At 41.2% G+C, this 23,650-nt stretch overlaps 2 long non-coding RNA genes across 2 annotated transcripts in view; both read left to right on the top strand.

The window, feature by feature from the left end:
• The window catches only part of LOC129145650 (uncharacterized), a 141,730-nt gene that overhangs the window by 5,768 nt on the left and 112,312 nt on the right, over window positions 1-23,650 (top strand). The gene's annotated exons all lie outside the window — the stretch shown is intronic.
• On the top strand, window positions 14,565-23,405 carry LOC119242755 (uncharacterized). The gene is made up of 3 exons (XR_005124561.2): window positions 14,565-14,673; window positions 22,695-22,741; window positions 23,140-23,405. It is a non-coding gene; the product is annotated as an uncharacterized LOC119242755 (long non-coding RNA).

Here is a 23,650-nt window from a genome sequence, read left to right as displayed (position 1 = left end):
TCCCAGGTTCCTGGATATTTACATGTCCCATTGCCCATGGAGTTGTTGTCACTTGAAAGTAAGGACGTGAAGTGGTAGATTGTCAGCGAGCTCAAAGACAAGAGAGAAGAAAGGTCATAAAGAGAAGTCTGAGGTTAGCAAACCATTTCCTAAAATGAAGCCAATCTGTTACAGCCCGCACAGACGCTAACTTGCTCCTTCTGCTTCTCAGTCAGGCATCGTAAGTGCTTTCTGTCACTGAATCTCACAGAAGCTGAGCTCCACCACTCCTGCAGAAGGCTGCTGAGGTTTTGCATGGAGTTTTGGTAGCAGGTATTTCTTCTGGAGGATTTGGTTTAATATCAGAAGACAAGGGAAATGTTTCAGGATGCCTATTTCATCTCTCCATTTCCTGTTTGTGGCGGTATATCAAATCCATTCTCTTAGCAAGAGCAGATCCTGGTGGGTCCATAGGGTGTTATGGGGGCTCCCACCAGGGCAAGGAACGGGATACTCTCTGCTTACTCCTTTCAAAGGGAATGGCTAATCCCATGCTGCTTTTTGGCAGTCTGGTATACTGCTCAATCAACTGCCAGCCTAATGTGTGTGTGTGTGGGCGGGGGTGGGGAGACTATGTTCTTCCTTCCAATCATGGTATTCTTCTGGCAGGAGAGCTAGTGTGTGCGGCTGCTGGAAACTGTGACAAGCCTTGTTACCCACCTTGAGCTTGGAGACTGGAGACACATGACAGCAAGTAATAGGCCTTGACCACTCTGTCCTGGTGCCATTGTCACTGCTCTGTATGTCTGAGAACAAGTCCCTCATTGTTGTGAGGCCTCATTACAGACAGCAATACGTGACCCTAGTCTCAGATAACTTCTTTTTTTTTTTTTTTAAAGATTTATTTATTTTTATGCAAGAACCAGGGTACAGGGCAGATGCGCAGGATGGTGAGAGGATTCACCAGAGACAGAGTGGGTAACAGAACAGGCAGACTGATGAAATACACTGCTGAGGGGAGCAGCGGGTGAGACAGGAGAGGTCTGCTGCGCCATGTGGGATTATCAGCGGCCGGCCAGGATCGAACCCGCGCTGCAGAGGCTGCGGACAGCTTCACAGTGCGGTGCTCAACCACCTGCGCCACCAGGGAGGCCCTCAGATCACTTCTTCAGAACCAGATCCTGGTGTGATTCCTTCATGGAGTTTTGTCCTGTGAGGGAGGAGAGGAATTTCCCCCCTGTGCCTCTGGGTAGAGGGAAACAACAATCAAATTTGTTTCCAGGAGGAAAGAACAAATTTAATCACCTAAGTATGGAGAATGTATATGGATGCTGACCCTAAAGCCAGTGGCACACGTTGGGGGTATATATATCCTGAGTTAAGGACTGAGATAGGAACTGGAGCTTTAAGGCTAGAAGAAGATGACACATAGGACAAAGAACAGGTGCTCTATCATTAGATGTTTGCCCTGACATATAGACAGATTTCTCTGATGGTAAAAATCCCAATTCTGGGTAATACCCCTGATTTTCACTCTCCTACATAGTTACGGGAGTGGTAAAAGTTACTTGTGAGCTGGTCAGGCCTTGATTGCTCTCAGGTCCAAATAATCCACAGGCCAAAGTGACATTTCTTGAGAAGGCCTGTCTTTTACCCCGTGAGGAGAATAGAGCTGTTCAGGGGGCAACAGACCTTAGTTCTTTTTTTTTAAGATTTGTTTATTTATGGATACAAAAGCTGGTACGGGCTAGAAATGTGAGGGGTAAGAGGATTCATCAGAGACAGAGTAGGGAAAAGAACAGGTGGACTGACTGAAGTACACTGCTGAGGGGAGCAGCGGGCGAGTCAGGAGAGGTCTGCTGCACCATGTGGGTTGCTCCCTGGCCGGCCGGGGATCAAACTTGTGCTGCAGAGGCTGCGGATTGCTTCATAGTGCGGTGCTTAACCCCTTGCGCCACCAGGGAGGCCCTAGACCATAGTTCTTAACACTGAGAAATAAGTCCACAAACACGTAAAACATCGTAAGTCCAACAAGCAAAAATATGACAATGTTGAGGGAAACAATATTTTATAACAAAAAGAAGCACTTGAACATATCCTGGACACGGGCAAATTTTTACACATGATAAGAATTTGTGAACATTTTCCTCTCTTGCTTTGTGGTCTTTCTCATTAGCGACATTAAGATTTAAAGGAAAGTAAGCCTGATTGCCTTTAGACGCCCCAGGAACTATCATCCAGGACTTAGGGCATGATAGTAAAAGAGTCACTGGATCACAAAAATGTCTCTAGTTCTTTTTTTATAATTAAACTTATTTTTTTTTTCTGACATGGTTGTTCGTATTTGTGCAGTATTTGATATCTTCCCTCAGGCATAGTCCTTGTAGTTCTCTCACCACCACAGCAACCCCCCCACCCCCCGCCGTGTGCCTCAGATCTGTGGTCTGGGTAGGGGGACCTACCACTTGCAAGTTTTGTCATTTTCCTGACCCTTTGTTCAGTTTCTCTATATTCCACATATAAGTGAAACCATCCGATATTTATCTTCTTCCTTCTGAAATGCCTCTAATTTTGATTACAGAGTGTAGTTTAGTTATGGTGGTTTGCCTGCGGTTATGAGGAAGCCCCATACTTCATTCTCTTCTTCCTCAAAGCACATCCATGTTTTTACATGTCCTTTAATGCGGCAATTGCAGGTTCTTTCTCATCAGCCAGGGAGCTTGTTCTCATCAATGCAAAGTGACACCCCACACCTGCCTCACGAGGCACATGGCCTGGGTCTCAGGTTGGACTTCTGGATCTCAACCTCCTTCCCCCAGATCAGTCTAAGAAATGTAGGGCCACAGAAGAAGTCAAAAGGAGCCGTTTTGTCCCCTCTGTGTTCTTGGACTGGGTGAGTAATGAAAACAGCATCAGCTCCATTAGCAAAAGAAAAACAATCAATTTAATAACAGGAATGGAGGATTTGCATGATTGTAAATTCTAAAGCATAATGGGCAGAGCAGGGCTATGGATCATGCATTAAAGGACTTTGGGCACCAGGGAGAGTGGGGGAAACTTCCCATGATAGACAAAGTGGGGGAGAGTGTACCTCATTGTTACTCTGACCATAAAGATGAGATTCTTAGAGTGAACATGTTTACTGATAAACCTAGAAGTGGGTGCCACCACCCAACTACAGTCCTCTAGGTTTCTCTTCATTAAGGAGGGACAAAGGAGTTAGGTCAGTTTAGAAGCTTCTCCTAGCCTTCTTGGGCCACACAGCCCTCTGGCAAAGCAATCTGCATTCTCTGAGTAATGGCGACAGCCTCCTGAGGCTCACAGGGCCCTGAATGACCTCTGCTTCCCACACCAGGCTGACAGGACACCCTCTCTGGCAAATTGAGAAAAGCACATCTGAGCCTTTTGGGGAGTCTGATGCCACAACTCCCATCTGAGAGAATACTATTTCCTCTTAATTAATTTAGAGCTTTCTGACAAGTACGCAGACTAGTCACGGGTCCCTGAAGCCATGAAGATCAAAACACTGATGCTTATGGCGTGATGAGCACTTCAGGAAGAAAAGGGGTTGCTGAACTGGAGCAGACATGGGAAAATCTCTGCTTACCCCCCAGAGCTCGGCCTCTGGACAACAGTTGACTGGCTTTGCCAGTGTGAGGTCTCAGGCCCTGGGGGGCAGAGATGTATCTGGGAAGGAGCTGTGCTGTGAGGTCAGAACTCCCACAGCCTGTCAGGGTGTAGCCCACCAGGGAAAGGACACTCCGCAGTGCCCAGGGCCCTGCAGTGCTGTGGGCCTGGGCCATTCTTGTTAGCTCTGTGGCGGGGGCTCTGTGACCACCACCTACTGCTCAGGGGGTGGCAGTCTGGGGGTGAAGTAAGCTGTGGGCACCTTGGACATGGTTGAGAGTGTGGATTGCCAGTGAGGCTTGTGCACATGGCAGGCAGGGAGCGATCATGGACTCCTGGGTGTGGAACAAAGGAAAACCTTGGAGACTAACCACACTTTGTAAAACTGGGAGCACCATGTGGGGAGTAACGGGACCGTCCTCCGTCAGCAGGGGCTCAAGGCTTGTTCAAAACATTGACACAGCTTTCAAGTTCAGTGGCCTGGATCGCATCCAAATAGAGCAAATGGTGTGGGGACAGCAGTTCGCATGAAGAGTTCACAATTTTATTTGAGTCAGCTGGGTGAGGAGCACTGCTTGGACTTTTCTTGGTTTGATTATTTTCAGCTTATAAAACAAATTCGACTCCCCCCTACAATTATGTTAAATTGCTGTCGCCAAAGCAACATTTTGCATATGGATTCCTTCTCATCTGTCTTTCCCTGAGTGTCTTGCAGCCTGGCAGGGTCATTTGCAGAACAGCCCTGGTCAGGAGGCAGGAGGTTGACCCCAGCACGCCAACAAGGAGCCGATTTAAATAGTATAATCCAACTGTATCCTGTAAGTTGTTGCTTTGATCTCCTACCAATAATCAAGCTTGTCAGAAAATAGGGGGAGAAATCTCTGCCAGGCAAAACTTTTGCTGAAAGATAAGATGTTATGATTTTCTGCTAATTATGTTACTGCAATTAAGAAGTTGGGGCTGATACATAAAAATCAGCAGCCATTTTAGTTGAAAGGGGACATCCGGTGACCTGTTTTTAATTGACTCTCCTCTCCCCACTGTTCAAAGCAGGGCTCTGCCCAAACCACGGGCTTCTGACTTTGAAGCTTCCTTAAAAAGAGGAAAAACAAAGACCCAAAGTCCAGAGCTTTCCACTGCATATGTTTTAGACCAAATTTACAAATGTCTTTTTTTTTTTTTTTGAGTTTCTCAAAAGGTTACTTCCAGTGAGTTCTTTGATCTGGAAAAATATAAGCAGAAAGAAAGACACCCACATTGATCAGGATTTTAAATAAATCTTGTTGACTGTTGTTTGAGTCACAAATGTGGGCTTTTCTAATTTTTTCTTGAAGATTGAAGTTTAAGATTTTTCGTATAAAGGGAATAGTAGGTCAACCTTTAGTTCTTTGAAATGCTTTTTTTCTAATATAATGGTCACATGTTGTCAATGGTTGACTCTACTGGACAAAATCTTGCCCACTGCTATGGACAACCTGTCACGGCCCAGTTACAGTTCTGTGATGTGCCATTGATGGTTTCATGGTTTGTGCAGAGGGAACATGTCTTTATCTATAACCACCTTAACTTTTCATATTCTGGAAATCAAATCCTAGATATTGCAATGGCTGGCGATAGCTTGATGCGCTGAGACTTTAACCCCTGCATCACCGGGAGGCCCTATTTATCTCAGTTTTATAGATGCCAAGGTGCACAGAGATTTTGGTAAGTTTAGTATGGAGGAGAGCCAGATGAGATTTTCTGATTGCACATCTTATACATACTATATGAATCGCTTCCTTTTGGTGCAAACAGACAACTTCTTAAGGAGTGGGGGGTTGGAGATATTCATCCTGTACCCCTATTGTGATACTCAACTCTGTGAACTCTTCATTCTGGGTAATTTACAAATCCCATGTTTTCAGAAAAGGATATATTGGCTTTCATTCATTCATCCAACGTTTTGAGCACCATCGTGTACCCTCCTCTATTCCAGACCTGACGATGTAGCTGGGAACCAGACAGAGAAGTCAGTCCCTTCGCTTAGCTAGAGGGGAGAGAAAATAGACGATAAAAACAGAACTGGTGGCTGATAGTTATCAGCTTTAGGGAGAGAGCAGAGAAAGAGACATGGTTAGGGGGTGACTGGAGATGGATGAGCAGGAGGTGGTGATTTAGGTAGTGTGGGAGGCAGTATTTTTACTAGGGTGTTCATTGTCAGACTGTCTAAATTGCATAAAGTTTATTTTAAATAAACTCTGCATTTAAACACATAGACTTCATAAGTTGTCTTCTGGCCGACAGCAGGGTCCAGCTTCTGCACTGCATGACATCTTTCATAATGTTTTTCATTGTATAAAGAAAAGAATACCGAGACAGAAGCCAAGATCGTTGGTCAGGGTCATGCACATGATTTGTGCAAGGTCAGGATCAGGATCTCGCTTCCTGCCTCCCACATTCTAGTGCCTTCCATGGCAGTGCACAGAGTTAATCTGCACGAGCCGTGAACCCTGTCCCTCTTGCCATATGTGGAAGGCCAGGGAAACGCAAGCGGGGGGACAAGCATGGTGATCTTGATAGCTCAGAGCCCCAAGAGCCCCCTCACCCTGAAGATGCTGATAAGACTATAGCTTATCCCAAGCTCCCAGATGATTGTTAGAAAAGAAGGAATCAAGATTTTCACGATTGCCATAAAAACTGCAGGGATGTGCAGTATGAGTATGGGTTTTGTAGGAGTTCCGTGCTATGGCTGTTCTTTGCAGAGAATTACAGACAAAGGGTTTGGCAAGGTTGGTGGTTCTCAGGCCACATGTGTCATGGAAATTCAGTCAGGTCAGTTTAGACCAAAACACTCATTTGGTTCGATTCCCAGCCATCTACCTCTCTGCCTCTGACAGACCTGGAAACATAAACTCACTTGAAACAAAGTGGCTTGGCCACCTGCGCTAGACCTGGTTACTCACACAGCCTGTTGTTTCAGCTCCTTTCATCATCTTTGGCTCTGCCTTTGGAAAAGTACCTTCAGGTCATTGCAACAGTAAAACCTTTTTGTTTTCTGGCCATGAAATGCATGTTAATTGCAGACAATTTAGAAATTACTGAAGAATACAGAGAAATTTAAGTCTCTCTAATCTGATGACCTAACAATAGTCATTTATTAATGAAATGTAAAGCCCAGCCTCTTTTTGTTTTCTTTTTTTTTTAAGATTCATTTATTTATGCATATAAGAAATGGGGTACAGGTCAAAGATGTGGGGGGTTAGAGGATTCGGCAGAGACAGAGTGGGGTACAGAACAGGCAGACTGACCAAAATACACTGCTGAGGGGAGCAGCGGGTGAGACAGGAGAGGTCTGCTGTGCCATGTGGGTAGCTCCCTGGCTGTCTGGGGATCTAACTCCTGCTGCAGAGGCTGCGGACAGCTTCGTAGTGTTGTGCTTAACCCCTTGTGCCACCAGGGAGGCCCCCCAGCCTCTTTTTCTATACTGTAAAATACTTAAAGAAAATGAAGCATGGTAACTGATAGGTTTTTTTGTTTGTTTTTCTTATGATGATAATAATATAATCTGAATTTTTATTCATCACCTACTATAGATCAGCTACAAAGATTCTGCGCCAATTTCTACTTTGGTGTCGAAGTAAAAGAGTTCTAAGTTGGTTGATCCTTCTCCAATTCTCTCATTAGATAACCTTATTCCCCAAGTTTATTCATTTGTAAGCTTCAGCTTGAATTTTTTGAAAAAGATTTATTTATTTATGCATACAAGAACTGGGGTACAGGCCAGAGGCATGGGGGTGAGAGGATTCACCAGAGACAGAGTGGGGAACAGAACAAGCAGACTGACCAAAAGCACTGCTGAGGGGAGCAGCGGGCAAGTCAGGAGAGGTCTGCTGTGCTATGTGGGTAGCTCCCTGGCTGGCCAGCTGGGGATGGAACTTATGCTTCAGTGGCTGTGGAGAGCTTCCTAGGTTGTGTTTTAACCCCTTGTGCCACCAGGGAGGCCCCAGGTTGAAATTTTATGTCAGCCTTGATGTTTCTTACCGGTCCATATCTAACTTCCTACTTGACATCTCACTTTGGCTCTTAAAGGAACCTGGGCACAGATCTGCTACCTCGTGTTGCAGGAGGGTCAGTGCCTCCACTAACATGGCCTTGGTCTGATCTCCCATCTTGGCTTATTTGCAGCAACCACCCTGCCCTCCTTGTGTCCATTCTCTACACAGCAGCCAAGTGATCTTTTCAAAATGTAAATCCAATTTTGCTGCCATTGCCTTGTCATCCTGGAATGACTTTTGTCTGCTCTTTGTGAAGACCTGAATCCTTAACATGGACCCCCAAAGCTGGGCATGGCCTGTCTTCCTAGCTTCAGTTCACACCAGGTTCCCCACGCTCGGCATCCCAGTCAACATGCTTTAAGCTCATTGAACTATACTTCAACAGGATTTTTGCACTTGTTATTCCTTCGGACTGGGATGCCATCCCAACCACCTTGTTTATTCTTTGGATGATTCTTACTCTCACTGTAGATGTCAGCTCAGTGGCTACATCTTTAGATATGGGTTCCTAAGTGCTCCATGCTCCTATGAGTTTCCTGTATTTTATACTGTTAGCACCATGCTCACACCATGCAACACTCTTGTCACAGTTATAGACTAATAGCTATTTGCATAATTCTTCGATAAAAGACACAATTCCACTTAGACTATGAGCTCCTTGAGGGCAGGAACCATATTTATTTATGTCTACCAAAATAGCTTTATTGCTTAGAGCACTGTGGCATTTACTAGTTAACAAATATGTGTAAGGTGAATGAATTTATGATTTGTTGAGATTTATCCAGCTAAAATGGCTGAGTCAAGATGGAACCCAGTGATCCAGGATAAAATCAGATAATATCCTTCCCCACCCTGTTCCTGTTTCCAAAATCTCCTCATCTGCCTATGTCTACTTTAACAACCTGACCTCCTCACACAAAGGCAATGATTTTCATTGCTTGCTGAGGAGAACTAAATAGTTATATTATTTAGATTCATACTTCTAGAAGTGAGCCTATCCTTTAGTTTACTCTAAGCCTTGGGTCTGACACTGGGGAGAAAGGTGACGAGGGAAATCTGGCATTAGGACAACATGTGGAGAGCCATGAGGGTAGAAGCCAAGAGACAGTGAAAACAGGGCAAATTTCATAGGTTTGGGGGTGGTAGACAAAGATGAGATAGTAACCATGGGATATTTTGTCTCTAATGCAGCCTTCTCATTTTATAGATTTCCATGATATGGCCAAGGCTAGACATTTAGCTAGTAGGACAAGATCCTACACACCTTGCAAATGCTCTTACATTAGCCCATCAGTAAGTATTGATTGAATGTCCAATATAAAATTCCCATCTATTTAAGATGAGGAATATAGAAAGAGGAAGTTGAAAGCTAGTGAATTAATAAAAGCATTAAAAATAATTATAATAATGACAATGACAGTTTTTTTTCCAACGCTGTTTGCTTGCAAATTGCTTTTCTGTCCATCCTTTCCATCATATAATTCTTACAAAACCATTGACTGGGTATACTACTCATGTGCTATGTAGAAAGGAAGGCTGCATAACCAGTTCAGAGCCACAGGGCCAGTAAATGACAGGTCTTGTTCTCAAATTCATATTCCCAGACTCCGATCTTGGTGATGTGGCCATTGAGTCTTGCAGTCTGTGTTAAGTGGGAAAATTTATGCTGTAATTCTCCTAAATCTTTAGCAGATTTCCCACAGAGCTGGAGGCTCATGTCCCAAGTTTCAGAATACGTGAGGAATAATACAGGACCTTATTTCAAGAGGCTTTGAACTTTTCTGGTCTCAGCGCTTCCCTCTCTCAGCATCAGGCGGGGTGCCAGACTCAGGGGGCAGTGATTTGGTGCCAAGTTCAGCAGGGAGCACTAGATTAAGATGCTCATGTTGATAGCCATTTTGTCTTGCGAAGTCTGCCTTACACATTCTTTCCCACCTCGGAGGATGGGTATATATTTCTATTTGCAGACATATACCTTGTTCCAGAGATCATAAGATACAGAAATGTGATTTCTTTGAAAATAATGTACTGTTACAGTTCTGTTTCAATCTTTTGATAAGTTTTCAATGTATTTTCCTTTTCAGAATCTGTGAAAAGGTGTTTGTTTCCACCCCTCCTTTAAACAACCGTTTCTTTCCTTCTCTTGATCTGACGTCAATCAGTGCTTTGCTTCTGTCTGCTATCCCAGCTGGTAACCAGCAGGTAGTTGGATGAAAGAGGCTTTCTCTCAACTCAGGCAGTGCACTAAGCACCACCCCAAACACGATACACAGATACACAAACACTGTGGAGTACAATAGTTTGACGTACAGGATGCTGTGCAGAAAGAGGGCAGTTCATTTCCACCCACAACCCTCTGCCGGCCGGCTCAGGGCAGAGAAATTGGCCCCTGTCCGTGCAAATCAGCATCCTGGAAAAGGAAGGTCTGGGTCAAGAGGAAGGAATATCCCATCCTGAGGAAGAAAGATTAGGTTTGTTCTGTATGATCGCTTGGTGATAGCTTCAAATTTACAATGCACCGCGGCTCTTAATTTAGCCTGCTATCAGTTTAAGATTTCTAAACCGTATTTAGAAGAAAGACACATTCATTATTGTTATTAAGCCATCTAATTTTAGAACTACTACTAGAATAAGACTCGGGAATATGATAATATTTAACTAGAAATGTGACTAATACAGCTCCCAGGTTTCCACATTTAGGTATTATAGACTGTAATTAAAAGCAGCTAGTGAAATAAGGAAACTTCTTAGGTGTGATAGAGTAAAGAATGAATTGCTTTCAGCAGTCATTGTTTAGATGAAGGAGCTACTCAAATGACAGATTGCCTTTTCGTATTGGGTCACATTTCATTTAGACTAGAGACTGACTTATTCAGCATATTATTTTTCTATAGGCTGGGGGGGTGGGCGTGAGGGTACCCTCTTAGTTATTGCAGGACATGCATGACCACTTGGAGCAACCAGAAACCACCTCAGAGCCTGGACATGTAGGGCCAGGGACACAAACGAGCAGTTGAGAAAAGGTCACCTTAGGTGACTTGAGCCTTAAATCGGGAATACAACCATACACTTTGTTACATGACAGATTTCTGGCCCCTTTTCTTATATGTATACCAACTTTTAAAATTATTTTGTTTTCTTGCCTAATTGCTTTGCTTGCGGCTTCCAAAACAATGTAAATGAAGGCTGATGTTATAGTTATTTTTGTCTTCTTCTTGACTTTGATGAGAACACTCCTGGCTTTGTTTTCATCACGCCAGCTGAATGTTTTAAGTTATTCTGTCTCTGTCTCAGAAAGTGGCTGCATGGGTACTCCCTAAAAGGATTCTGGGATGAGACATTTTGTGATCTGTATGATTTAAGACCTGTGTAGTTCTCCATCACAGCAGCCTACCTTCATCCATGCCCAGTTAGCCTTGACTCAGTCTCCAGGAGCAGTTGCTAACCTGAGTCAGGAGACCAGTAGAAGTCTAGCCCGGCCTACTGGCCCATCACTGAACTTATGCTCCGGCACCTGTGTGTGGGTCTCTACCTTCATAATCCTCTAGACTTGGCCTTCACCTTGTACTGAGTTCCCTAAGTGAGATCTCTGTACTTGAGTTCCAGTCTTCACCTATCACAGGTACTGGTTCATCTGGTGGTTCTCTGGACCACAAGGTCTGGCTTCAAACTTGTTTCTTCTACTTCGCTGTTTGAACTTAGGCAAGTTGTTTAGTATATTTGTCCTTCCTCAGTTGTCACATTAGGAGAAGAGCAGATCTCTCAAAAGGTTGTTGTGACTTAAATTAAATATTGCATAACACAGCTTTATTAGTATGTTCGACAGATAGTATGGTACCCATAAAGGCTTGTAGTTACTATTATTGCTAATGGAAATTTTAGTAGTGATATTATTTATTTTGAATTAAATGTGATGTACTTCTATGAAACCCTTTTCCATGGCTGGATGTCCATCATATGATTTTCATCTTGGTGGGTGGTCTCTGCTACCTGATCTGGGCTCACCTCGGGAGGTACCCATTATGACATGCTGACCTTTGCAATACAGAGTGACCTTAGGTTACAGCACTCTATGTGCTCACAGACATTTTCTTCAGAGATTCACTTCTGTGGTTAATTCTACTGCCCACCTTTCACTACCAGTCATAGGACTCCCATATCTAAACCTTTTGATCAGCATATTCACAGCCTTTAAAAATTTTACTATTTATCTTTGTGGCATCCAACATGCTTATAACTTATGTTAGTGCTTTTCCAGAAGTGATGCTGATTTGTGATTTGGGACAACATTCCAGCTTTGCAAAATCACTTCTGTTTATCCTGAGCCAGAGATCAAAAACATAAAATGATGATAATTAACCAAGTATTCAGGATTTCTGTTCTAGGACATAAAATAAATATGAAATAATGTTAGGGAACTTGCCCTTGAAGAACTTACAGCTTAATGAGTAATGGAAAGATTATGAATGTGGCTGAGCTGTAGAAGTGAAGATGTGGACGGATAGCCAAGTGGGTAAGGGAGCTGAATCACACAGTCTTAAAATAGGGCACAATGAGTTTTGAACATTTTTTTAGACTCCATTAAAAAATGTTTGTTCTCTCCTTCTTTGAACTAGCTGCATAGCAACATTTTCTTTCTCTGTTCCTGTTGGGATCTTGCCTGTAGATTACAGCTGGGTGATGTTAATTACAATGAATATAATAAATTCAATTGATTTACTCAGTTATTCTTGACTATTTTAAAAGATTTTCTTTTATGTATGTATCATCTGCCATTTTATCTGCTAATAATTTTAAGTCCTGGTAATTTGCTTAAATAACCCATTATAAATGCATTAAGAAAAGTAAAATTTTATCACTACCTTAAATTGAAGAGTAATATATCTTGGTATTAAAAGTTCACAGCAGGGCCTTCCTGGTGGTGCAAAGGGTTAAGTTGCAGCACTATGAAGCTATCTGCAGCCACTCCAGCATGCACGAGTTCGATCTCCAGCCAGGGAGGTGACCAGCAGAACCTCTTGTCTCGCCCACTGCTCCCCTCAGCATTGTACTTCAGTATATCCACCTGTTCTGCTCCCCACTCTGTCTCTGGTGAATCCTCTCACCCCCCACACCTCTGGCCTGTACCCGAGCTCTAGTATGCATAAATAAATCTTCTTTAAAAAAGTTCACAGCAAAAGATATACATAACTATTTAAATTTTAAAAATTTAACCCATAGACCATCTAAAATGGTCTCACAGAGCACTGCAGAGAAACTCGGACCCTGCCATCCTGATGTTGATTTGGGAAGGAATCCTAACCAGTTTATTGGGGTCTCTGTTGAAATACAGCTTGACAAATCCAACCCTCCAATTCAAGTCACCTGTCATCTCTCTGTTCCTTATTTTTAAAGTTTTCTTCACAACCTGTATTATCATCTAGAATCATAGTGTTTGTTTCCCGATGTACTTCCTGCTTTTCATGATGAAAATATGAGCTTTAGGAGGGCAAGGGATTTATCTAGTTCACTGCTGTCCCCAGGGCTTTGTCTAGTAGCTACTTAGTTCTCTAACTTCATGGTGATGTGTTAGGAAACTGCTATGAGGCAAAAATGTGGGTTTATGTAAAACTTATGTATGTATAAGTGCCATGTTATCTGCTAATAATTTTAAGTAAGTCCTGGTAATTTTCTTAATTAATTCATTGTAAATGTATTAATAAAAATAGGTACAAATTTAGGTAAAACTGCTTTCTAGCTCAGTACTTTGTGGCCTGATTTGTTCTTTCTGGTGTCTTTGGTGAGTTACTATAGTTTTGACCTCTGTTTATCCACCTGGCCTCATAGGAGCTTTTTACTTCCTTATTCCCCGTAGAGCTTTAGAACCTTGGATTTATTTATTTCTCCTTTTAATTTTTATTTATTTATTTTTTATTTTTGTAGAAAAATATTTTTGTAGAAGAAATGGGGTACAGGCCAGAGGTACAGGGAGTAAGAGGACTCAACAGAGACAGAGTGGGGAGCAGAACAGGCAGACTGACTGCAATACACTGCTGAGGGGAGCAGTGGGTGAGATGCCATATGTGGGTTAGCTCTGTGGCCAGGGATCAAACTCAGTCCATACAAGTGGTAGCGCTGAGAGAAGGAAGGCCCCTAGGGAGGCCTTCCTTCTCTTTTATAAAGCCAACCTACTGGCTCCAATTTTTTTTCTACTTAGACTTACCTAATGCGACCCTGACAGGATTCCTCTCTTCAAGTAGATTTCTGGCCTGCCCGTCATTATGCACCAAGTGACAAAACAAGACATGTAGTCCACAAAATAATTCAATTGTCCTGGAGGTGTGCACCAACATTTTAAAAAGCCAGCTATTCCATTGCTAGGTATCTACCCAAGGAATGAAAAAGCACTTTGAAGGGATATATACACACTTCTATTTTCATTGCAGGGCTATTTATAATAGCCAAGTTACAAAGGCCTGGGTACCTGGGTACCCAAAGACAGATGAGTAGGACCAGAAAGATGTAGTAGATACATAGCATGGAATACTACGCAGCTATAAAAAGATGAACACTTGCCATTTGCCACAACATGGATGGAACCAGAGGGGCTATGTTAATGAAATAAGTCAGGAGAAAGATATATACCAGATCATTTCCCTCATATATGAAATACAGAGGAACAAAAAAAAAACAAACAAAACTAAAACCAAGAACAAACCCCAAAAATCTGATTGTAAAACTGAGACGACCATTGGGGAATGGAGGAGTTAGAGAACAAAGCACATTAGACGAGAGTGGTGGACTCGGGGTGCCTTAGAGGTGGGCGTGTTGGGTAACTTACATTGAGGAAGTGTGACACTATCTCTGACTCATGTACAGTGTCATAAACCAATCTTTGCTCAACAAACAAGTCATAAAAAAATAAAAAATAAGCAGTAGGGCAATGGCAAGTATATTGTCCATATGTGCCAAAGTGGCCTGAGCTAAAAATGAAGATCTGTCCCTCAATTTCAGTTCTTGAAAACTTTTGTATTTTTCATTCTTATAACAACAGGTATGTAATCATATGCAAGTCCTCCCAACAGATCAGTTAATTTTTTAAAAAAGATTTATTTATTTATGCATACAAGAACTGGGGCACAGGCCATAGGTGTGGGGGTTGAGAGAATTCACCAGAGACAGAGTGGTAAAAGAGAGCAGTGGGCCAGTCAGGAGAGGTCTGCTGCACCATGTGGGTAGCTCACTGGCCAGGGATCGAACTCGTGCTGCAGTGGCTGCGGATAGCTTCAAAGTTTGCATCTTAACCCCTTGCGCCAGATCAGTTAATTTTAAATTGATTTGGGTGAATTTTTATCCTTATATTTAAAATTTTTTGCTCGATAATCATATGGCACTTAGAACCTTTAAGAAGATAATGTGATCTGTGTCTGAGAGAGAGAAATGCTATTTAAAATATTTTGTCTAGTTTTTATTCTGCAAAGAATTTACTTTTTCCTGCCATGTTAGATAATGGTAAGTTAGGAGGATGAAAGTGTATACCTACTTCCTGTGACAAATCCAATGCCTGTAAGGCTGGCTGATTAAAAAAGCCATATTTCTTGGTGATAAATGACTGAGTCTACGATAAGCCTCTTGCATTTCCAATGAAATCTTTCATGTCATGGAAGAGGAAACAAGATTGCAAATTTGAGACTGGGTGATAATGATTAGTATTGGATGCTATTTATAATCAGTGGCACGGGAAGTTAATTAGTTGTTTTCAATATGGTGACTAAGCTGATCCCAATAGAAAAAGTCCATCTCCTCTTGTAAATGAAAAGTATTTTTTAAAGGACTAAGAAATAAAATGGTTTTGGTAAGGTTAGGAAGAAAGCATGCTGGCTAGTTCAAAATGAGGTCCTTTTAATTACATATCATTTAGTCCTCTCGGTTATAGTTAGAGCAAAACTTGTATCTGATAGAATGTTTTAGTTAATTTGGTTCTTGTCATTAACCTATCTATCTTGGAAAGTTTAACTGCATTACTAAAAGAAAATCTTGTTCATGAAGTTTATTTTGGCTCAGGAATTTCTCTCTGGACTAGTTTTATAAACAAATAGTTCTAAGGCAATAGGATAAGGTCATTAACCCATATATTATGATTATACTGGATTAAGACACTGGCTTGAGGATTTCTTTTTCTTTCTTTCTTTTTTTAAAAGATTTATTTATTTATGCATACAAGAGCTTGGGCACAGGCCAGAGATGCAGAGGGGTGAGAGGATTCACCAGAGACAGAGTGGGGAGCAGAACAGGCAGACCCACTGAAATACACTGCTGAGGGGAGCAGTGGGTGAGACAGGAGAGGTCCGCTGTGCCATGTGGGTTTCTCTCTGTCTGGCTAGGGATCGAACTTGTGCTGCAGAGGCTGCGGACTGCTTCATAGTGAGGTGCTTAACCCTTTGCGCCACCAGGGAGGCCCAACTTGAGGATTTCTTAACTTGCCTCCAACTACTCTTCTTTCTGTAACTTCTGGCCACCTGCAACTGTCGCCTTACTCATACTTATCTTTTCATTTATGTCTTTTTTTTCTTTAGAAATAATTAAGTTGGCAAATGACAACTGACAATTTTGGTTGTAGACAAAAACCATAATTTCATTGAAATTAATTGATTTTTAATTGATGGAATATTGCATATAGCATTACATGAGTTTCAGGGATGCATCATCGTGAACCAATAGCTGCATAGATGAACTTCAGTCCAACAAAGAGAGTCCAGGTCAGATTCATTGTGTTTTTGTAAAATCAGTTATGTATATATTTGAAGGAACTTGGGCAGGTGTTTATAGAAAGTGGGATCTTCCTGATTTGATAGTGTTTATCAATGGCATTAAATAATGTCACATTCTCCAAATATACCTGCATTTACTCTGTGGGAAGAAGAATGGCAGGTGATAATAACTGACCCAAGCTACAAAGGTACTCTGTAGTGCACTGTGTGGATGATTTATTAGCGAAGGCCCACATGGCCTGGAAGAGTTGATTGATGTACTTAACTATAGGGCCTAACTTGTTCCCAGAGAGTCGTTCATAAACTGGCAGGATTGGGCTGATGATGGAGAACAGCCTTCCTGTCCAAATTGAAAACTCCAAGTGCTGCTAATAAAGAGGCCCACGGTGAGGGAAGGACCAGTCTCAACCCAAAAGGCCAGTTCTCAGCGCAGTCATCACAGAGATCACCTCTTTGATGGACTGGCCTGAAAATTACAGAATTTGCATATGCTACCTATAGTTATTTTCCTTGATGCTTAGACAGGTCTAAAGATACTCACAGGTCTAAAGATACCCTTACATATTAACGTTCCTGTGCTGTGGCAGAATCTTTGCTACAAGTTTTACAAAATTCTTTATCTGACTTGATTATTGCTGGAGCCCATAAGGGGTGCCTTCCTGCTCCCCACTTTAAAACAGGAAGACACTAAATCTGGGAAAGAGCTTCCAAACTTGTCCATAGTAGCGGATGGGGGCCTGGCTGGGTTGTGTTCAGAGGCCAAGGTCAGAGTCCCATTCTGGTGCCGATGCCTTTCTCACCTCTCTTTTCCTCCAGCTAATCGGGTCTTTGATATTTGGGGGTTCTGTTTCTTTTCTTACTTTTTGGTATTGTATAATACATTTGTACTCTTTAAATCAGGCTTAGGGTTAAAGAAAAATTCGGCAGTTCAGAGAGTTCCCATGTACCTTCCCTCCTCTGTACAGTTAATATTACCATCGTGCATTAATGTGGCACAGTTGTTCCAAGTGACAAACCAAGATCTGGGGCATCATTATTTATTTTTTTAAAGATTTATTTATTTATGCATGCAAGAGCTGAGGTACATGCCAGAGGTGCAGAAGGTTAGCAGATTCACCAGAGACAGAGTGGGGAGCAGAATAAGCAGACTGTCTGAAATAAACTGCTGGGGGGAGCAGCAGGCAAGCCAGGAGAGATCTGCTGTGCCATGTGGGTCACCCCCTCTGGGCAGGGATCAAACTGGTGCTGCAGTGCCTGCGGACAGCTTCATATGTTGTGTCTCAACCCCCTGTGCCACCAGGGAGGCCCTGGAGCATCATTATTAACTGCAGTCCATAGTTTGCGCAAGGGCTCACCATGTGTTATGAACTGTGTTTTTTGACAAGTGCAAGGTGTCATGTGGCCACCATTACAGTATCATAATAGTTTCATTGCCTGATAATCTCCTGTGCTCCACATATTTCTCCTCTGCTCCTTCTCCCAAGGCTCTGGCAACTACTGATCTTCTTACTGTCTTTTTAGCTTTGCCTTTTCCAGAATGTCAAGTAGTTGCAATTATGCAGCCTGTTCAGACCAGCTTTTTTGATTTAGCAGTATGCCTCACTCCATGTCTTTTCATGGCCTGACAGTTCATTTCTCTCTAGTATTGGATAATATTTATTTCTCCATTCGCCTGCTGAGAGACATCTCAGTTGCTTCCAAGTTTTGGCAATTTTGAATGAAGGTGCTATAAACATCCACGTGTAGGTTTTTATGTGGACACACATTTTCAACTCAGGTAGGTAAACCCCCAGGAGCACAATTGTTGGAACATATGGTAAGAGTCTGTTTGGTTGCAGAAGAAACTGTCTTCTAAAATATCTGTGTCATTTGCATTCTTGCCAGCAATGAATGAGCGTTCCTGTCTCTCCACATCTTTATCAGCACTTAGTGTTGTCAGTGTTTTGGGTGTCAGTCCTTCTTTAGTTTCGTAATGATGTCTCATCGATGAGTCTCAATTTCATATGCTGTTAAGCATCTTTTCATAAGCTTGTTATCTGCATGTCACCTTTGGTGATCTGTCTGTCCAAATCTTTTTGGAAATTTTCAACAGAGCTACTTGTTTTGTTTGGGTTGAGTTTTAAGAGTTCTTTGTATGTTTCAGATAACTGTTCTTTACATATGTGTCTTTTGTAAGTAATTTCACTCCAGATTATTTTTTATAGCCATTGTTTCAACTTCCCTATGCTTTAAATCCTGAGAAAGTGAAAGATGAATTCTCAAGGTCCTATCAAGTAGAAGTATCAGTGACTAATTTGTTTCAAGAAAAACGAATAAACAATAGTGCTAATCACATCACATTATTTCTACCAAAGAGTCATCCAAAGTAAGTTCCACAAAACATTAGTCCTGTGAGAATTAAAAGGTTTTTTGGTGGAAAATAAGTTTGTCATGATTCTGGTTAAAAACAACTGAGCAATTTTCTGAGCTGCAGGGTGGCCCAGAGCCTGGTGCTCATGTCTGCTGGACAGAGTAGGGAATAAGACTCAACCTTCTCCAAAGATTTTAAACCACAGAACACTTACCTGAGGCATGTCTGGAAGCAGCTGACAAGGCATATTAGTCGGAGTTCTTCAGAGAATCAAAATCAGTAGAATATATCTATATCGATGTATTTGTGTTTATATCAACATTGATATCCATTACTTCTATCTTTAATTCTTTATATATATCATATCTGTATCTCTGTGCAAAGCCATGTCTATTGATCTGTATCTGTGTCCCTATCTATAGAGCTATATCTATTGATTGATATTTATATATCTATATCTTTATATCATCTCCATGTCTATATCTCTATACATGTCTGTATATCTGTAACATGTATCTGTGTTTAAATCTACATATATCTGTATCCATATTAATATTGCTATCTCTATATATAGATTTATAGCCATATCTACAAATCTATACTGTATCCATATACATATATAAATTTGTATTTTATTTCATATCTTTATAGATCTATTTCTCGATCCATATCTATATTCATCCATATCTATATTCATGTATGTATCTATACTATATCCACATATTATAGGAACTGGCTCCCAGGGTTACTTTGGAGGCCAAGTAGTCTCATCTGCCATCTGTGAGCTGTAGAACCAGGAAAAGCAGTGGTGAAATAATTCAGTCCGAGAGCAAAGGCCTGAGAGCCTGGAACACCGATATCCAGGGACCTCATAATTCTTTCTTTCTTTGCTGACCTATATAGTAGCCTGTGAGGGTCCAAAAGGCAGGAGCAGAGTCTCACTCTGAGTTCGATTTTCCTGTGCTTAGCACAGCATCCGTAAGATAGCTTTCAAATCCACAGCACTGAATATTGACTCCATATTCTCTGTTTTCTTTTACCCACAAGACCTTGTGTTTTACCACTTGAAAAATAAAAGACCACAACATCAGGGTGGGGGAAATCACAAATCAAAGGGACTTGTGGACATTTTCCCTTTTTGTAGCTGAGAGGCTGGAGTGGATCATGCACAGACTGGCATGGGTGCCTTCATCAACTCAATGACCCACACAGATAATGGCATCATTGATTGGGCCACCAGGAACATTATTGATCATGGAGCTGACCAGAATAATTGGAGCAGCCAAATTGTGGCTCAGCCCAGTAAATGTGTGCCTATCTGATAGGTGTTCTTGTCATTTTTTTTTTATTTGTTCAAGAAAGGGTTTTAGCGATCATCAGACACAATGCATTTATTTTATAGATCAAGTAATTTTAGTTTAGAGAAGATTCAAAGTCTTGCCCCAGGATATGTGACTAATGATAAAAACACTGATCTCAAGACTCCGACCCCTTGTCCTTTTAACAACACCCTAGGTCAGGTGAGTAGTGTGGGTGTGAAAGAGGTCTCTGTTTCAATATGTGACAGATATTTTTTCCTGTAACTGCTGTGTGACCTAGTTTAGGTTGTCCGATCCTGTGTGTGTGAATAATAGAAGTCTATAGACATGTAAACACCCTTTGGAAGGAAGTGGTGGGAGTAATACCAGACTGTTTTCTACACGGTCCTTGGATGACTGTCTATGACTGTTCTTGTTTCAGAGATTCTTAGATTAGCTGTGTGAGTGTTAGTGTGTTGTGTTTACATTTTATGAATACTATTCATCTTTCTTGAGGTCTAAGACTCCTTTGGGTGAATTTGTGGTTTGCGAATCTACTTTCTTAAAAAAATAGTTGTTAGAATCAAGGGGAAAAAATGTAGAGCTTGAATCTCACTTTAAAGTCTTTAATTATGAACCAGGTTTTGTTGCAAAGAAATCAAAGAGACTAGATTGAATCATTAAACAACCTTTCATTTCCCCTTTTTAAAGATCAAAATTAATGTAAGAGAATCCCACCCCTTTTAAGACATTAACAGTAAACTTCAAGGGGGGTTTGGCAAAACAGACTGAACTAACAGTATTTGGGTGGTGCACACTTCAACCAGCAGGTTGCTGTCTCTTATCTACAACTCTGGAGATTCCACAGCTCTCAGATACAGACCTGAATGTGCAAAGGAGGGCAGAGAACTCTGTCATAGTGGCTGAGACTGGGTCCCACCAGCGGAAAACTTGTTCTTAAGATGCAGTGTAAATAATGCGCAAAGACATTGATGGGTCCACCACCACCTAATACCCACCTGGATACTTTTTCTACCAATTCAGGTCTACTGAAACCAGACTCTTGAATAGGAGGTAGGATATTATTCTTGTTATGTTCTTAGCTTTCCCAGAAACAATGGGCTTTTCTGAAAAGCTTAGTAACACTTTCAGAAGTTCCAGTAATTATTTCAGACTCTGTACATAATGCTAACAATAACACAGACTTTGGAAACTTCCCAGGAGCTGATTTCCAGAAAGAACAACCTCTGTGCACCTTATGATTCACATTTGACTATTCACCTTCCCCAATTCTACAGCCACTCTGTACCCTCTGCTTTTGTTCCTTTTCCTCCCACAGCCTGGACGACCCTTATTTCCTTTTCCAGTTCATCCTTCAAGGTTGAATTTAAATGACTGTACTTTCATCATAGAACCCCTGTAATTGTTAAAACCCACATTTACCTTGTATCCTAGTAACACAGTCCTAGTTATACTAGAATGTAATACATGTATACATATATAACACATGCATACATGTGTGTATGTAGAAAAAGACATGTACAAGAATAATCATAAGAGCTGAAAATTCTAACAAATGTCAATCAACAGATCCTGGATATGTCTGTTGTGGCATATTCATATAATGGACTACTACTCTGTAGTGAAAAGGAGGTAGTTTCTATTTCTCTTAACACATGGATACACTGTGCTTTATGAAAGATGCCAGAAACAAGAATGTATGCAGAATATTCTATTTATATTAAAATTTAAAATATAGGCAAAGCTAACCTTGGTGAAGGACATTTGAACAGTGATTGGTTTTGGTGAGAAGGGCAGTAAAATTGCCTGGAAAGAGCTAGGGGAAACTGTGAGATGATAAAAGTGCACTGGTTCTTGACAAGTGTGTGAACTTACCCAGGCAAGTGCTGTGTTCATCTCACCTGAGATCTATACATTGCACTGTTCATCAAAATCATTTGAAAGAAAACATGAAAGAAAACAGATTTCTCTGGTCCTTGGTTTTGCAATATTCCCTGTCATGTTGTCCATTATACTTTCCAGTCACCTCTCTGAAACTTACTATCAGAAAACCAATATGGTATCAGCCAATTACACTTTAATATTTATTTAAGTCAGTGGTTTACATTCCTCAATTTCCAAATGTAATTATTGGATTTAAAGTATTTGTTTTCAGGTCAAAGTATTTTCAGACATTAGGTAGGAAAGATATTTTGAGGAATTGCAAGGCTCTTTTGGGGCTTCTGACCTCACATTTGGGTGCTTTATTTAACTATGAAGGCTATTTCTGATTCCTGTGTAGTTATTTTTTAAAAATAGTTTTCTGTTTGTCTTCTCCCCTCTCCATTTATTCCCACTCACCCCAACATACAGGATTGGCAGGTGTATCTATAAACACACATCACATAACCTTCCTTTTAAATCCATTCTCAGAGGTTTCTGTTGAATTGCTTCCTCTTCTGTAACTTCCAAACTCTAATTATCCCCCTTAGCATGTCTTTCTCCCCCACTGAACTTGATCTCCCTCAAAGGTAGGAAATTTCTTTAATTCCTTTTATTTCCCCAGAGCCCAACGCAAGATCTGAAGAAATAGGCATTCAATAAGGCTTATTGACTAAATTAACAAATGACACTATTTTTTCTCCTTCTGTGACAGGTGAAGTAACAAGAGGGCCACATTCAGAGGCAAGAACTTTCAGAGAGGTTGTTTTACAATTACATTGTCTGTCCTCTTAAATCCATCTCCTTTTCTCCTTACTCCTGGCATCCCCATGTGACTAGCTTATGACCCTCTCTGTGTATTGTAAGTATTCCTATCAACTTCCCGGGAGAAAAGTCTTTAAATAGAAAAAAATAACATTGCCAAGAGAAAGCAGTTTGAACCCCAAAAAGGGTTCATTTTTCAAATGAGATTAGAGTTTTACACCTTGGCCTTTTACTTTATTGAAGTCAATGTTGGTATTTTTTTTTTTTCTTTTCTTTTCACCAGACTCCTCAAAACACAGTATGTTCAGATTGGATTGGGCTTAAAATGTAATATTTAAAACAGCAATATGTCTGACAGATCCCAGAAATGAAATATGTCCATTTCTTTTTGCAAGGAGCAGAAGGCAACATAAAGCAGCTGCAAGAATTAATTCACGGAGATAGTTGACATTTTCGAGCTGACTGCCTCTTAGAGAAAATGATGTCATCCCCCAGCAGCCTAATGACAGTCATCATCCTGAGAGGACACGTGCTAATAGGTTCATTGCTCACCTACTTTTCTTTTGTGTTTGGCCAGGGTGTCCTTTGGATGCTCATAATTTGGCATTGTGCTTCTAGAATAATCTCTAAGAGGCACTGGAGCATGAAACTCAATAAATGATTTTTTTTTTTTACTTCCTGGTTAGGAAATTGAATTTATGGGATTCTACTTTCTTATAGTAGTTAAAGTGCTATTTCAGTTTGTTCATAGATAAGAAATTTGGTTGACTTTTCTCTTGAAGGTGTGGTGGCCATAATTTAAATTGTGAAAAACCGTGACTTGATGATGCTGGGGCACCTCTGACTATGAAGAGGGAAAGGTGGGCTAAAAATCTAAAATTTCCTTCTCAACCACAAAGAATATGG

The sequence above is a fragment of the Talpa occidentalis genome, unplaced genomic scaffold (assembly GCF_014898055.3).
Source record: "Talpa occidentalis isolate TD23 unplaced genomic scaffold, MPIMG_talOcc4v2.1 talOcc4.13, whole genome shotgun sequence".
Lineage (NCBI taxonomy): Eukaryota > Metazoa > Chordata > Mammalia > Eulipotyphla > Talpidae > Talpa > Talpa occidentalis.
This window is presented reverse-complemented; position numbering and strand designations above follow the sequence as displayed.